This window comes from Mustela nivalis, assembly GCF_964662115.1.
Source record: "Mustela nivalis genome assembly, chromosome: 14".
In the NCBI taxonomy this organism is placed as follows: domain Eukaryota; kingdom Metazoa; phylum Chordata; class Mammalia; order Carnivora; family Mustelidae; genus Mustela; species Mustela nivalis.
In genome coordinates, this window is record NC_139033.1 from 84,145,944 (window position 1) to 84,158,376 (window position 12,433).

Genomic DNA, 12,433 nt, shown 5'->3' on the forward strand with positions numbered 1-12,433 from the left:
CTTGTACCATTAACGTACACTTTGGTGCCCTAGAGGTTTTAGCGCTAAAGAAGAATTGCTTCCATCCCTAAACACCACAATGATTCTGTTCAGTGGAAAGTTGAGACTTTGCCTTGTCACTTTGAGCTTGTCTTGTCTGCACATGGACATCTCTCTGTCCTTCCAGCCTGATCTTTCATCCCCAGCAACTACCCTAAGCCAGAAAACATGACAGCATCATCCTGCCTCCTGCACAGGCACCCCTGATCCACATGGCACAGAGGCTGCCTGGAGGGCTGTGTTGGGAGAGAGGTCTGGGATTCTCAGACCTGGACTCCTGGACCAGACCTCTGTTCTTTGTCTACAGTCCTCCAGGGACTGAAAGAGAGTGTGACACAGAAAGGAAGGGGGATTGTGTCTCACAACCCTGTCTGACTCTGTCACTGTGAGCATTGCTGTTGTCCCACACCTGACAGTAATAATCAGCCTTGTCCTTGGCCCTGGTCTTGCTGGGGCTTAGGGTGGCTATGTCTTCCAAGTTGGAGTCTTAGCATCAGAGAATCCCTGTGGAGCACTTGTTATTGTCATCTCTGACCAGCCAGGGTCCTGTCCTGGCTTCTGCTGGTACCACTGTACACTGAAGATTTCGATACCATCTCCCTGACAGGTGATCATGCACCAGGGAAGCTCTATTTTTAATTTCTTAAGGAATCTCCACACTGTTCTCGAAAGTGGCTGCACCAACTTGCATTCCCACCAACAGTGGAAGAGGGTTCCCCTTTCTCCACATCCTCTCCAACACATGTTGTTTCCTGTCTTGCTAATTTTGGCCATTCTAACTGGTGTAAGGTGATATCTCAATGTGGCTTTAATTTGAATCTCCCTGATGGCTAGTGATGATGAACATTTTTTCATGTGTCTGATAGCCATTTGTATGTCCTCATTGGAGAAGTGTCTGTTCCTATCTTCTGCCCATTTTTTTACATGATTATCAGTTTTGTGTGTGTTGAGTTTGAGGAGTTCTTTATAGATCCTGGATATCAACCTTTTGTCTGTACTGTCATTTGCAAATATCTTCTCCCATTGCGTGGGTTGCCTCTTTGTTTTGTTGACTGTTTCCTTTGCTGTGCAGAAGCTTTTGATGTTGATGAGGTCCCAAAAGTTCATTTTTTGCTTTTGTTTCCTTTTCCTTTGGAGACATATCTTGAAAGAAGTTGCCGTGGCTGATATTGAAGTGGTTACTGCCTATGTTCTCCTCTAGGATTCTGATGGATTCCTGTCTCATGTTGAGGTCTTTTATCCATTTCAAGTTTATCTTTGGTATGGTGTAAGAGAATGGTCAAGTTTCATTCTACTACATATAGCTGTCCACTTTTCCCAGCACCATTTATTGAAGAGACTGTCTTTTTTCCACTGTATATTTTTTCCTGCTTTGTCGAAGATTATTTGCCCATAGAGTTGAGGGTCCATATCTAGGCTCTCTACTCTTTTCCACTGGTCTATGTATCTGTTTTTATGCCAGTACCATGCTGTCTTGGTGATCATAACTTTGTAGTAAAGCTTGAAATCAGGCAACATGATGCCTCCAGTTTTGTTTTTCATTTTCAACATTTCCTTAGCAATTCGACATCTCTTCTGATTCCATACAAATTTTTGGGATTATTTGCTCCAGCTCTTTGAAGAATACTGGTGGAATTTTGATCAGAATGCCATTAAAAGTATAGATTGCTCTAGGCAGTATAGACATTTTCACAATGTTTATTCTTCTGATCTATGAGCATGGAATGGTCTTCCATCTTTTTGTGTCTTTCTCCATTTCTTTCATGAGTGTTCTGTAGTTCCTCGAGTACAGATCCTTTCCTCTTTGGTTAGATTTATTCCCAGGTATCTTATGGTTCTTGTTGCTATAGTAAATGGAATTGGTTCTCTAATTTCCCTTTCTGTGTTTTCATTGTTAGTGTATAAGAAAGCAACTGATTTCTGTACATTGACTTTGTATCCTGCCATATTACTGAATTGCTGTATGAGTTCTAGTAGTTTGGGGGTGCAGTCTTTTGGGTTTTCCATATAAAGCATCATGTCATCTGCGAAGAGAGAGTTTGACTTCTTCATTGCCAATTTGGATACCTTTTATTTCTCTTTGTTGTCTGATTGCTGTTGCTAGGACTTCTAGAACTGTGTTGAACAAGAGTGGTGAGAGTGGGCATCCTTGTCGTGTTCCTGATCTCAAAGGGAAGGCTGTGAGCTTTTTCCCATTGGGGATGATATTTGCTATGGGTTTTTCATAGATAGATTTTAGGAAGTTGAGGAATGTTCCTTCTATTCTTATACTTTGAAGCGTTTTAATCAGGAATGGATGCTGGATTTTGTCAAATACTTTTTTTTTTTTTTTTTTTTTTGCCTCAATTGAGAGGACAGTGTGGTTCTTCTCTCTTATTGATTTGTTCTTCTATCACATTGGTTTGCAAATGTTGAACCATCCTTGCAACCCAAGGATGAATGCCACCTGGTCATGGGGGATAATCTTTTTAATGTGCTGTTCAATCCTTTTTGATAGGATCTTGTTGAGAATCTTAGCATCTATATTCATCAGGAATATTGGTCTGAAATTCTCCTTTTTGGTGGGGTCTTTGCCTGGTTTGGGGATCAGGGTAATGCTGGCTTCATAAAAAGAGTCTGGAAGTTTTCCTTCTGCTTCAATTTTTTGAAACAGCTTCAGGAGAATAGGTATTATTTCTTCTTTGAAGGTTCGGTAGAATTCCCCAGGGAATCCGTCTGGTCCTGGGCTCTTGTTTTTTGGGAGGTTTTTGATCACTGCTTCAATCTTGTGACTAGATATCAGTCTATTCAGGTTGTAAATTTCTTCCTGGTCCAATTTTGGAAGTTTATAATTTTCCAGGAATCCATCCATTTCATCTAGGTTGCTTAACTTATTGGCATATAACTGTTGATAATAACTTCTTGTAATTTTTTCTCTTTCCTTGGTGTTAGTGTGCTCTCTCCCTTTTCATTCATAATTTTATTAATTTGGGCCTTCTCTCTTTTCTTTTTTTTAAAAAATATTTTATTTATTTATTTTTCAGAGAGAGAGAGAGAGAGAGAGAGAGAACGCACAGGCAGAGTCAGAGGGAGAGGCAGGCTCCCTGCAGGGCAAGGAGCCAGATGTGGGACTTGATCCCAGGATGCTGGGATCATGACCTGAGCCAAATGCAGCTGCTTAACCAACTGAGCCACCCAGGCATCCCCTCTCTTTTCTTTTGAATTAGTTTGGCCAATTGTTTATTGATCTTATTAATTCTTTGAAAAAGCCAGCTTCTAGTTTCATTGATGTATTCTATTGTATCTCAGTTTTATCTCATTGATCTCTGCTCTAATCTTGATTATTTACCTTCTTGTGTGTGCAGTTAGCTAAAGTTGTTGTTGATTCTCCAGTTCTTTAAGGTGTAGAGACTGCCGGTGTATTCTGGATTTTTCAATTTTTTGAGGGAGGCTTGGATGGCTATGCATTTCCCACTTAGGACCACCTTTGCTGTATCCCATTGGTTTTGGACTGAAGTGTCTTCATTCTCATTGGTTTCCATAAATTGTTTTAAGTTCTTTGATTTCCTGGTCGATCCAAGTATTCTTAAGCAAGGTGGTCTTTAGCTTCCAGGTGTTTCTGTTCCTTCCGAACTTTTCCTTGTGGTTGAGCTCCAGGGCACTCTTGTATTGGGGTATTACTTTCCAGTGGGTCGGTTCTGGTGGTTCCCTTGCCCTTTTGTTTATCTTCCGGTATCAGTCCTATGTTTTCACTCTGCTTTACCTGCCTACTGGCTTCTTCTGTCCCCATAGAGATCCAGAAGTGTATAATTTTAATCTCAGGCTGATTTCATGGGTGATCAGAGTTCTTTGGTAGGTAATCAGCTCACTTGAGGATACAGGTTGAAACTGCACCTCCTTTTACTTTCCCACTATCATCTTCTTGTAAAGAGAGATTCTGGCCCGGATTTGGAGGGTGGAAGTGAGAAAGGATCCACTCTGTGTCTCACTCCCATGGTGGTTTTGTTTCTTTGGGCCACTTTGTAGGCAGTGGCAACTGCCCCATTATCCCCATTTACCATCAAAAAGGATGTGACTGTGCAACAATCTGTCAGAACTCAGAACACCTAGTGTTTCTGGATATTCATTCACTGTATAAAATATAAGAAACAATCTGATCTGTCTGGAGATAGGATAAGTGCGTTGGTGATTTGGGTGAGAAAACCCAGCTCTGTGGGTACATAGTGGTTTCCTCAGGTCCCTTAGAACCCTGTAGGGATGTTTGTCCTCTTCCATTGTTTCCTGGAAGCAGTCTCTGAGGAGGAGAAGTCCATGTGCAGGAAATCTGGAAGGAGTTGGGGAGCTCAGCTGGGTAGAAGGAGAAGGGGCATGCAGTGAGGTATCAGGTGCGGCCTCCTACCTGCGGGGAGATCTCAAGCTGGGACCATTCAGGACATCTGAACCTGAGGCAGGGCCTTGGGGTGCTGGCCTGAGGTGATCATTACCTGACTCTCTCAGAAAAGGAGCATAACCAGGGGAGGCAGATTTCTGAAGCAAAAGCACTTCCCAGTGAGGAGCCCCCCTGTGAGCTGTCAGGGGTTCCAGACAGTAGTGGGTGGGTGTGTGAGCCCAGAGGAGGGGATGTGGGTGACCCCTCTGTCTACTGTGCCCATCCTCTCTGCTCAGGTGGCTCCCACTGATGGCTTCAGGGTTTTAGGAGCCCTGCTTCTCTGGGAAATTTGGACTCTAATCCTGGGAAGCCCCAAACTCTGTCTTGCTGCCCCTGCTGAAGCTCTGCTGTCCCCTGCTGCTGGTGGAGGAGGATTCAGTCCAGCGGATTCCCCCTTGCAGGTCACCCAACAGCACCTGTCACCTGAGAAAGGGTGTGGACCAGGGTTTCCAGTCTCCCAGAGGCAGCTGCGCTCCCTGCCCAGCCCAGCCCAGCACAGACAGGTCACATACACGGTGCAGGAGGCAGGACAGGTGTGATTCCTGTACTTGTCCCAGGGTTGAAATGCCTTGGCCTAACCCACTATCTTATTTCAGAAAGGAGAGTGCAGGGTGCAGTGTAGTGCATTGAAAAGGGTCGATACTGACACAATCCTGATGTCCCACAAGCACCAGATTCCTATGTATTTAGGAATAAAGATGATACATCTTACATCCATATATGATAGAATACATGAAAAAGGAACACACAGTGGAAGATAAAGTATTGAGTAGAATATGACTCATGGGGTGTATTCCAGACGTCTTTAGGCAAAGATATTGAAAGTGAGAACATTGGTTAACTAGTGAGAAGTGGGTGGGGCGGGGGGAAGGAAGGGAGGAAGGAAGGGAGATGCAGAATGAGTCGGGGCGCTGGGGTAAGGGGATCTCCTTGAACACACTCTCACGCGAGGGTCAGCCTGCCTGGGCTCTCCTCACAGTGCTAGTGGCATCACCTCCATCTCTCCTGGCTAGACCTTATCACCTGTTTCAGGTGCTCCCTGTGTTCAATAATAAGTTTCTCATCAGGCCCAAGAGATTCCCCCAATGAGACAATGGGACTACAGGATTTCTATTCCTGAGGACTCTGCTACGGCCACAAGCTACATCAGAACTTCTGACAAAAATGTTCATTCCTGGCCTCAGGGTCACCTGGCAATCTGTGAAGCCAAAAGCTATTGATGAGGAACAATGCAGGAGGAGACACTCACTCTTGACCCTTTCCTTACTCACTTCTACAGGACAAGAGCTGACCAGTGGTCTCTTACTGAGACCCCGATCCTGTTATAGACTTGACAAATAGTAATTTCCACGAATGGAATCCTTTGACCCCTTTAACCAACACTCTGTGGTTGTCACTCCCTCACTGATTGGTTACCATCTCAGCACAGGAGACAATGCTCCTCTCTGCCTTCCTTTTCCAGTCCCTCTCACTGTTTTCCCTGTCTGTCCATCTGTCTGTCTGTCCGTGCTTACTGGGTTATTTTCTTCCAACTCATCCACACCAGAAGGCCCCAGGTGGGTCCTTTGGAGGTGGGATGATTCATTGTGTGGGTTTGGATATTATTTCCCTACTATCCTCTGAACTACAATGTATGTGGTGAGGAAAATCCCACTAGAGGGAGTCGTGGGAGTCCTTTTTTGGGACACAATCTCTGCAAAACCTTGGTAGAAAACAATCCTTTACTGGAGTGAGTAAGTTGAGTCTGTGATTCCCTGTGACTCAGCCCACCATGTAGTTTAAAGAAGTCACTGTAAGTCTAAGATTTGCTGTTCACCTCTCCTCCTGCTCCTTTTTTATCCTTGCCTACTCTGTCTCTAGAGAAATAGCCACCTTCTCTCCTCCTACCTTCGTGGGAGTTTCCAGCCTATGGGCAGCTCCTGGAATTTCCATCTCAGAGCTGCATCACTCACTAAGGGGACCAGGCCAGAGTTTCTGGGATCCAGCATCATAATTCCTCCCAAACCTGCTCAGGCCTCTGCCCTCTGAAGAACTGAGAAGGTTAATACACCCCTAGCCAGAATTATTTGAAGGAAAAGAGAAAGGACCCAAATAAAATCATGAATAAAAGAGGAGAGATCATGAATAACACCAAGGAAATATGATTTTAAGAACATATTATGGGTAACAATATGTCAAAAAATTAGGCAATCTGGAAGAAATGGATACATTCCTAGAAAAATATAAACAACTAAAAGGGAGAGAGGAAGAAATAGAAAACCTGACTATACCCATAACCAAAAAGGAAATTGAAGCAGTAACCAATAGTCTCCCAACAAACAAGAGTCCAGGGCCAGATGGTTTCCTAGGGGAAATATACCAAACATCTAAAGAAGAATTACTACCTTTCTTCTGAAGTTGTTTCAAAAAATACAAATGGAAAGAAAACTTCCAAACTCATTCTATGAAGCCCACATTGCCTTGATCCCAAAATAAGACAAAGAACCCAGCAAAAAGAATTACAGACCCATATCCCTGATGAACATGGATGTCAAAATTCTCACCAAGATACTATCCAATAGGATAGATTACTGCATTAAAAGATTATTCACCATGACCAGGTAGGATTTATTCCTGGGATTCAAGGGTGGTTGTACATTTGCAAATCAATCAACATGACACACCACATAAATAAAAGAAAGGACAAGAACTGTAGGATCCTCTCAATTGATGCAGAAAAAGCATTTGACAATATACAGCTCTTTTCTTGATTAAAACTGTCCACAATGTAGGGATATAGAGAACATAACTCCTTAACATCAAAGTGATATACAAAAAAACCAGACCAAATATTATTCTCAATGGGGAAAAACAGTGCTTTCCCCCTAAGGTCAGGAAGATGATTGGGGTGTCCACATTCAGCACTATTGTTCAACATAGTACTAGAAGACCTAGCCTCGGCAGTCAGACAACAAAAAGAAACAAAAGGCATTCAAATCGGCAAAGAGGTAAAATTCTCACTCTTTGCAGATGACACAATACTTTATGTGGAAAACCTAAAAGAGTCCACCCCCAAATTGCTAGAACTCATACAGCAATTCAACAATGTGCCAGGACATACCATCAATGCTCAGAAATTAGCTGCCCTTTTATACACAAACAGTGAAACAGAAGAAAGGGAAATTAAAGAATCAATCCCATTTATATTTGCACCAAAAACCATAAGATACCTAGGAATCAACCTAACAAAAAAGGTAAGGGTTCTGTACTCTAACAACTACAGGACACTGTTGAAGGAAATTGAGAAAAGACACAAAGAAATGCAAAAACATTCCACGTTAATGGGTGGGAAGAATACATATCCTAGGTCTATGCTACACAGAGCAATCCACACATTCAATGAAATCCCTGACAAAATACCACTGACATTTTTCACAGAGGTGGAACGAATAATTCTGATGCTTGTATAGAATGAGAGAAGACCCGGAAGAGCCAGGGGGATGTTGAAAATGAAAACCAAAGCTTGTGACATCACAATTCCGGACTTCAAGCCCTATTATAAAGCTGTCATCATAAAGTCAGTGTGGTACTGGTACAAAAACAGACACATAGATCAAAGGAATCAAACAGAGAACCTCAGAGGTGTAGGTGACACCTCTGTCTACTGTACCTGTCTGTTCCACTGGGGTAGAAGAAGCTCCACCCATGTCCCTAGGACTTCAGGAGCTCAGCTGAGCTTGGACATGTTGGGCTTTAATACTGGTCAGTTGGGAGAGCACTAGCTCATGACCACACATGGAAATGATGAGACCATGCCCACTGAATGAAAGTTTCCCTGTGTCTTTTTTCTCCCAATGCCCTTGTCCCCAGTTGACACCCAGGCCCAGAGAAGCAGGCAGCCTAGTGCCATCAGCTGTAAATGCTCTCCTGACACCCCTGTGCCCAAGATGGATGGGGAGGGGGAGGGAGTTCTGGGGAATCTCATATGAGGCAAGGTTGGCCAGAAGTGATTAGTGCTCTGTGCACAGGCCTCCTGGGACTGGAGGAGAGTATGACACAGAAGGAGAATGGGTTTATGTCTCCCTTTCCCTTCTGTCTGTGTCACTGTGAGGATCATTGTAGGTGTGGGACACCTGAGAGTAATAGTCAACCTCATCCTCAGCCTGGGACCCACTGATGGTCAGGGTGGCCGTGTTTCCCGAGTTGGTGCCTGAAAATCGCTCAGGAATCCTCGAGGGCTGTCTGTTGCTATAATAGATGATCAGCACAGGAGCCTGGCCCAGCTTCTGCTGGTAACAGTAAACACTTTTACTTCCAATGTTGTTTCCCCCATAGGTGATCCTGACCATCTGTCCCCAGTTCAGTGACATCAAGGGAGGCTGAGTCAGCACACAGGAGGCCATGGAATCTGCAAGACAGAAAATGAGAGGTGGGGTTCCAGCCAGGGTGTCATCCCCTGTATGTGCCCACCTGCTTGGCTTGAGCTCTTTCGGTTCCCTAGGCCATATCCACCTTGCTGTCATCTTAGTTCCTGGGCTCCCTGGACCTGCCTGGTTGATTGAGCCTTTGAACAAATGAAAGGCACCCACCCCCATTCCTCTGAGCAGGTGTAGCCCTTTGGGACTCAAAAGGAACGAAGGAGCACAGTGGGGGTTATCACAAGCCTCTCACCCCACAGAAGGGTCTTGATCACCCTGATCTCCACTGACAGTTCACTTCTGAGCTCAGGATCAGGGCCAGGATTATCTCAGAACCTGGGGCAAGTATGGGTGTGAGCCTGGGCTCAGCACCTGTGCAGTGAGCCAGGAATCTGAGGAGGAGAGGGGTCCAGGTCGTGGTGCAGGTCCCTTGATCTTGCTTCCTAAGGCGCTAGGCTGGGCAGGGTTCCTCCCAGGCCTCTCTTAACCCCTAGCTGGAGACAGCCGCTGGTTATGCAAATGAGCCAGAGCTCTGGGGCTGCTGCTGAGGAGCCTTGTGGTTTTAGAAATGGGCTCAGCTCCATGGAAAACAGAGATGGGAGGGATAGCCCCTGCAGACCAACCCTCAACCCAGGGGATTCTCCTTCACCCCATGTCCCTATAGTCTGGGGTCCAAACTCTATCTTTCTCCATGTCCTGATCTGGCTCCTGGACAGGCATGGTCACAGCAGAGCTGTGAAATGGAGTCTGTCTGCATTGTCTGAACCCATCATAGAATGTTTCCTCTGTAGGTACTCGAGGATCATAGGTCAGTGTGTGTCCTACTCCTGGTATATATTGGTGAACATCAGAACATGAAGAAAATTCCTCCCTTGCCAGAGGCACATGGAGTTTTAGGGAGACATTGAGGTGCAGTAGGAGTCTGTGCCAAGGGAGAGCTCCTGGGGCAGGTCAGAGATGTTGTTCCTCATATCCCCACGGTGCCCTCCCTGTCAGGGGCAGACCCGGTGCTTGAGAAAGGATTGATGACAGTGACTGAGTGTAGCACTAATGGGGGTGAGGTGGAGTGTCCTGAAGTCTTGGACCTGTGTTAGAGCCAGAGACAAATTCCACAGGATAGAGATGAGAGACTCGAAGTCAGAATTTTATATCCGAGCACAGGTGATGATAGTGTAGTAAACCATACCTTTACCTTCTGGTCTCAGGTCCTGGTAGCCAATCTTCCCAGTTAGAACCCCTGAGGCTTTGCCAGGTGATGTCTTCTGCCCCCTAGTGGCCAGACCACACTGGCAGCTGGAGGCGCAGGGAACTCTGTCCAGGTGGAGATTCATGACCCAATGTTCACATCCCGACTCCCCTTGATCCATGCACTGCTGGCTCCAGAGGAGGGTTTGCTCATCTTTGTGGGGCTCCTGCCAGCATCAAGACCAGGTAAGAGGAGTCAGATTACCCATGAAAATAGGAAGAAGCTCATGTGAAAAAAGGCAGGACCCATCTGAGGTCTCAGGGCTCATATCTCTGGGTGGCTGGTGGTCACAGGTGTGGTTTGGGGGCTGGGCACCAGGGGACACCGAACTCAGGGACTGTCTTACTTGATCTGCCTGCTGGAACATCAAATAGTGTGATGATAGCTCCTACCTCAAAGACAGAGACAAGAGGACAGTCACCCAACAAACATTTATTCAGACCTAGCTCCTTCTTTCATAGATTTCATACTGAGAAATCAGAGTGAATAAGACACAAGTCTTTCTGAGCCACTTGGGTAGCTCAGTGGGTTAAAGTCTCTGCCTTCAGCTTAGGTCATGATCCCAGGGTCCTGGGATGGAGCCCCACATCGGGCTTTCTGCTCAGCAGGGAGCCTGCTTCCCCTCCTCTCTCTCTGCCTGCCTCTCTGCCTACTTGTGATCTCTGCCAAATAAATAAATAAATAAAATCTTTAACGAAAAAAGACACAAGTCTTTCTTGGGTTCCTGCCCTGGGCAGAGCAGCACTGGGGACACAGTTGCTTTGGTATGATAGCACACCATCACCAACCCTGTCTACCTCTGTCTTGTCTTCTATAATCATTGAGAAGCCCCACTATTGTTATTTTCAGGTCTGTCTAGGTCAGCAGTGACCCTGTGTCCCAAAGCTACCCCATCGACGTGTCATTCTGTTGGGGAAGTTTTGTCTGTGAATGAAAGAAACTGACTAGATATATGAAAGCTTTCTCTTGTCCCCATGAGTGATAGCTGGAGCTGCAGCAGCCATCTTGAGGTCTGTTGTCAACAACAAGACAAAGCAGAGTCTCCATAGTCACAATGGTGGGAGACACACTGAGAGGATTTGGGACCTCAGGGAATTGGTTGTACCTGGAGAACCATCATCTGACTTCAGACTTACTTCTGTCTGCCAGAAAATAGCTACTTGAATGTTCATGCTTCCAACTGATATGGACATACATTGCATTAAAACTTCTGGTCCAGTGGGGATAATAACTAATACAAATCAATCAGTTATTTAAATGATAGGAGAACCTGGAGAGTTTGGGTATGTGCAGAGAATGAAGTCACATCAGACAAAATGACAGGCAGGTAGTGTGTGGGGAGAGGCTGGAGGAGACTTGTCTGCAGGGGGGTACTTAGGGCTGCTCTCAGGATGAGAAGAAGGGACAAGAATTGAAGTGTGTTTAGATTCCAACCCTGTGGGGAAGAGTAGTCTTTCGTGAGGACACAGGGACAGAGAGGACCTTAGGTGTCTGTGATTCAAAGCTAGTTGAGTTCCAAGGTGATATTTTCCTCATAAGTGAAAAACTCAGTGGCATGTGTGATGTGTTAGAATTCTCATGCTGTATGTTTTCAGGGAAGGTGGGTCACAAGACGAGCCCTGTGTGAACCTTGCTACAGACTGAGTGGGAACCTGGATCCTGTTTGTAGGTGACAGTCACTGTGGATTCTCTGTGGCTCACCTGTGTGTGTGTGTTTCCACATGACATCCAATTCCTGTCACACACTTCTTTCTATCATATATTTATACACATACATATATATGATATACTTGTGAGTGCATGTCACGTATATACTGATTGTGTCTCCTGTATATATTGGAGATGTATTTGTGTACATATATACCCTTATGTGTGGTATATACACATATGTTTTCTGGAGATTCTGAACTATGGATTGGATGCCAAAATTGTAGTTTTAGGGATCTTTGCATTTCTAGGAGACATGCAGTTCCATTTTATCACCAGTGATAAGGTGGGTGTGGTCACCATAACTAATATCGAGACCAAGTTAGTAATCAGATTCATTTGACAAAGCACACTGGTTTCAGTCAATGGTAGGGTTCCTAGAACAGAAATATATGGGCAGTTTATCAGTTTTTTTTTTAACATATCTATTATTGGAAAGTTCCAACTGTCACACACTTGCTTGCTACTGAACATTTATGGAGTATAGTATAGTATAGTATAGTCCTTATGAGCCACTATGTTACCACATGTTGAGCTGCCTACATGAACTTGGTGTTATCTGACCAACCATGCCACAGAATTGGGCATTCACAGCAGCTCTCCATCATGAGACAGAAAATACAAGTTTGAGATCGG

At 44.9% G+C, this 12,433-nt stretch overlaps 2 long non-coding RNA genes and 2 gene segments (V, D, J or C); 1 reads left to right on the forward strand and 3 right to left on the reverse strand.

The window, feature by feature from the left end:
- Positions 1 to 12,433, reverse strand: part of LOC309847518 (immunoglobulin lambda-1 light chain-like) — a 1,783,291-nt gene that overhangs the window by 103,183 nt on the left and 1,667,675 nt on the right.
- LOC309847526 overlaps positions 1 to 12,433 on the forward strand; it is a 712,223-nt gene that overhangs the window by 101,421 nt on the left and 598,369 nt on the right. The window lies entirely within an intron of this gene.
- Positions 1 to 12,433, reverse strand: part of LOC309847513 (immunoglobulin lambda-1 light chain-like) — a 1,777,964-nt gene that overhangs the window by 97,856 nt on the left and 1,667,675 nt on the right.
- On the reverse strand, positions 428 to 9,231 carry LOC309847528. The gene is made up of 3 exons (XR_014302485.1): positions 9,217 to 9,231; positions 8,578 to 8,834; positions 428 to 466 (listed from the first exon to the last, which is right to left on the reverse strand). It is a non-coding gene; the product is annotated as an uncharacterized lncRNA (long non-coding RNA).